Source organism: Magallana gigas, chromosome 4 (genome assembly GCF_963853765.1).
Source record: "Magallana gigas chromosome 4, xbMagGiga1.1, whole genome shotgun sequence".
Lineage (NCBI taxonomy): Eukaryota > Metazoa > Mollusca > Bivalvia > Ostreida > Ostreidae > Magallana > Magallana gigas.
The window spans coordinates 39,263,922-39,268,684 of record NC_088856.1 but is presented as its reverse complement, the minus strand read 5'-3'; positions in this window follow the sequence as shown (position 1 = coordinate 39,268,684).

Here is a 4,763-nt window from a genome sequence, read left to right as displayed (position 1 = left end):
AACAGAAGCACAAAGTATAGGTTCTGAATAAAGAGATGGTAATGACAATCGTATGCCGTTTAACAGCAAATTGAGTCCGCTACAAATTTCACTGTACAAAAGGCCAACTACAAAGTTGAAGTGGGCATTTTGGTTTTTTTTGGAGAGCATTGTATGGCGGCCACTAGAGCCGAAACATTTATGAATGTCACAATGTTTCGAATTCATATGGATAAAATAAATAAAGCAACTGAAACATCTTGGACAGTAAAGAATGAAAATAGATGTGGTAATAACAGAGGTTTAGTGATAAATGAAATGAAATAGACTCGTTCATTGGCATGTCTTACATGTACGTCATACCTTGAGCCAGATAAAACTGACAGTTAATAGTATACCTATCGGATTTATAAATAAAAGTACAAGAATATTAATAAAAGCATGTTATGCATGTACTAGTGTGTTCAGATAATGTGTTTCCTTAATGTGGAAAACGGAGTGGAATGACGTTTTTGAAACAACACGTATGTATGTAAAATGGATATCAAATAGGTTTTTTGAAGAAATGTTTTGTTGCTTAAAAAATTATTATTTCTAGTGCTATGGACGTTTTACAAGTACCAACAAAAACATTGCTAAAACTTTTTGAAATCAGGAATAACAACCTATCGAAATTACCTTCATCTTTTAAATTTTCCTACATGTATATCTGGGCATTGTTTCCATAGAATTGGGCGTCAATTTTCATAAATGAACTGTATGTCGATGGGCATTGATGTGTATGTTAAAATTTAAAAGGTATCAACTACGGCTTATTAAATAAAAATTCAATAATTTTTAACAGTTTCGACCAAATATTTTAAAAGCATTGGTTTCTTTATCAAAGTCTATGAAATGAAAAACGACAACAAAGCAAAGTGTGTTTTAAGTCTTTGTTAGCTGATACAAGAGGCCAAAATTTTATTTTATAGCAGATTTTATACCATAACGCACATAGTCCTTTGTGTAGGCTTTTTAGGCTTTGAAAATATTGAAAATACTATTCAGGGTAGCTCTACTGTAATGGGTTGGAGGATATATAGTCCAATTCAAAGTTTGCAAAAGTTGTTTCCCTTTGCGGAAACAAGTTATAAACCTCTTAACTACAAAGGCCACTGTGAGAAATCTTTTGGTTTTCCCCCAAAGATGGCGGCCAAGGACATAACTTTGGTAAAATGTGGATTGGTCTACATGTATGCTGTATCGAAAAAAATGTTTCTTTATTAATCAATATTATATACCATGACATAATCCATTAAATCAGGAATGATATAAAATAAAAGAATTCGTGTGAATTAAATGTTTTTTACATAGTTTATTTTGGGTTAGTAGACAACATTTACATGCAACAGAAAAGCATATAAACTTTCAATCTGATCAAATTAAAAGTTCGAGTTGATTTCAGGGCTAGGTCAAAGTTTTAGAATTCTTTTTTTAAACTAAAATGAAATGTTTGAAGCGAATGAAGAAAGATCATAAACACAAAAAGTAATATGATGAGCTTATCTATGATTCCTGAAAAAAATTTCTGACATCCTGCAATAGATATATTATTAATTTATTGAACACTTATATAAAATAATTCTTAGAAGAAACCCTGAAGAAAAAATAAAATAGTTGTAAGAAAGTTTAAGTGATCATGAATCAAACAAAATTATAGCAATAGCTAATAAATAGAAACACATACACTTTAAGGGAAAACTATAAAAGGTCAATGTACATGTACCTGTGGATTAGAAAAAAAGAACACCTATAAAATAGTTGTGATATATTGAATCACGCAACTTTATTAGGAAACAGTTTTCATAGACATTAAAAATGGTCAAATCATAGAATCACAAAAAGAAAATTTGCCTCATAAAAAATAAAGTTTTTTTAAGGTAAGGTTTGCGGTTACACAGAGATAACTCACACATTTTCATTGTGACGTACATGTAACACCAACTACCCTTTATTTCAGTTATGACGTCAAGATTTATATGACGTCATAATTGATTTCAGTTTTTTTTTATTTCGCGTTTTTTTTTAGTTTCAATGAAAAAATAAGAGGACACAAGCATTTGATCAATTTCTACGAAAACGAAATCCGCATCATATGGTTTTGAATAGTGTTTTAGAAACATCAGATTACACATATTCTAAGATACGTTTTTCCTGAAATCGGTGGACTTGGAAAGGTTTCAAACAAGATGTTTTCGTTTACATAATAGAAGTCCAAAATTAAGACTTTTGGTGCATTATATTGTATTTTTCGATAGTTCATCAGAAATTAATAAAAGTGAATCATGATATTAATAGTGATATTATTTTCGAACATTTTAAGCATAAATAACCCCCATAATAGTCACAAATAAAATGTACATATTTTCACGAAATTGTTTACATTTCATCCAAATGAAAATTGGAAATCATGAACTTTGACTTATAAAACGGGACGGGCAAAATTCATTTCAATTTCATGAGAAAAAAGACTTTTGTATAGTGAACAAAATGGTATGTAACTTTGGTACAACCTCTAAAAAATGCAAGCCGCAAACCTTACCTTAAGGATCCAATTACTTGAACAGAAGCCGGCCTAAATTTACCAAAGGAAACAAAAATTCATAAAAGTCCTTGTCCGTAAATCCGTGGCCAAAGTCGCATGTATCATTTAAATAAAGCATTTTCTTGTAACTGAAATGGCATAGTAGTTAGAGCACCAGACCTGAGGTACATTGTAATCGTAAAAAAATAATTCTTTTTAGGTAAATTATGGGTTATATACCAACACCAATAGCCTCATTTTCTTTCAAAAACCAAACGAAGTTACAAATTGTGTTTTTGCAAACTTGGGTTATTAAATTGTCAAAAGATTTAAATGGAAAAATTTTTAAATTGTATTTTAGGATTAAACCAATGCGCATTTGCTCTATCCTATATACATCTTCTTTCCATTTGCTAGAATCATTGATAATCACAGACATTTTTCATCAGTTTAGTTCTTGAAAAATTCTGAAAATAGTTATAGAATTAGTGGTTAATGACATATATAATCATAACCAAATTTATATTAATTGTTAATGCTATTCATATACAGTTTAAAAAATGAAGATTTCCTTCGTACGATACATATTACAAAAGTAAAGGAAAGCACTTTTTATCAACATCTTCTTAAAAATGAAATGTTGACACAGGATTGTTGTGCTCACGAAAATTCAAAATTACATACAAACGAACATTTATATGCATGTAATCATGTTAAATAATTTTAATGCTTGTTGTTTTTTAAAATATATCTGGAAACAAAACAAAATATTGTAAGCATTACCGGCATTTCTATAATCTATATTTTACCGTTCACATCATGTTATACAAGCCTAAAAATACAATATAATGAGTAAGAAATAGATGTATGTATTAGTATTTTGTCGGTTTCATTAAAAAACTAAGACATTTCTCTTTAATACAGTACATGTAGAGCATTTCTGCATGATATATCGAATTATAATCTTGCATGAAAAAAACCCCCATAATAACATATCCTTGTGCTAAGTTTTCCAAAACATATGAGCACATAAAATGATTAAAACTATTTTCAGTTAGGGATGCCAGTAGGGCTTTTCTCAATATTTATGCAAACATAAGCGGAAGAAAATATGTTGTGTGTATATTTGTCTATTGTAATATTATTGTAACATTATAGAACAATAGAGATAAATTACCATCTAGAGATACTTAGTTTTTGTTATGACTTTTGTAATATTAACATATATAGTACTTGGGTAATATCAATAATAGTAAAATGCAAAATAATGAACTTGCTTTGTCTTTAAGAATTGCGATTTATTAGTATTTGTTGCGTTGAAATATTCTGAACTACAATGTGCAATTATGTCACTGATTTTTGCATCATTTAAAAGTGTGAATACTTCGAAGAACCCCATAGTATTATTTGAAAGCTTTATGCTTAATAAAACCGAAAAAGGATAACACGAATGGAGTCAGTCTGCAATGTCCGATGATATCAGAAACACACGAGAACTCATTAGAATGATATTTTGGCCATAGTTTCTGTCATCACAAGACATCACCACAATTTGTAAAAAAATGTTCATACTTACACGCACACAATTTTTTTTTAGAAAATCTATTGCACTACAACAGTAAGAAAAACCATGCGGCATGCGGCTTTATCTTTTCAGTTAGTTTGCAATGCTTAACATGAAGACAAGAACACGGAATTTACTTTCTGTGTTTTATAAAAGTCATACAATAGTTGACAAGGACGAAGGAGTTTGCCAAGGCCGTTTTATTACTAAGCTATCATTTACTAATTGTATACTATTGATTTATCCTTTCTTTCTTGAATTTCTAATATAATGGAAATCCTTGATAACATAAAATTTGATACACATATATTCCATAGATATATATTTCTATTCATTTGTTATTCTTTTATTGTTTCTTCGGTCTCCTGTAATTGTCGATTTGGGCCAACAGGGTCCAGCCCAGTTAATATTTTCATTCAAATATGCATTGTTTTGAATGTTTCTCTAGATATTGTGTATCATTACAAAGTACACTATAAGAAAAACAAAACATAAACGGAAACGTAAAAAATGTAGGCCTTGGAACTTTTCCACACAGAAATAACCCATTATTGTCAGGGTTATTTTTCCTCTATTTTTAATGAATCCATTGTACCAATCTGCATTTGTAATACGGTACTTGAACATTATAGCAAACTTTTTTATTTTCACAGTTTG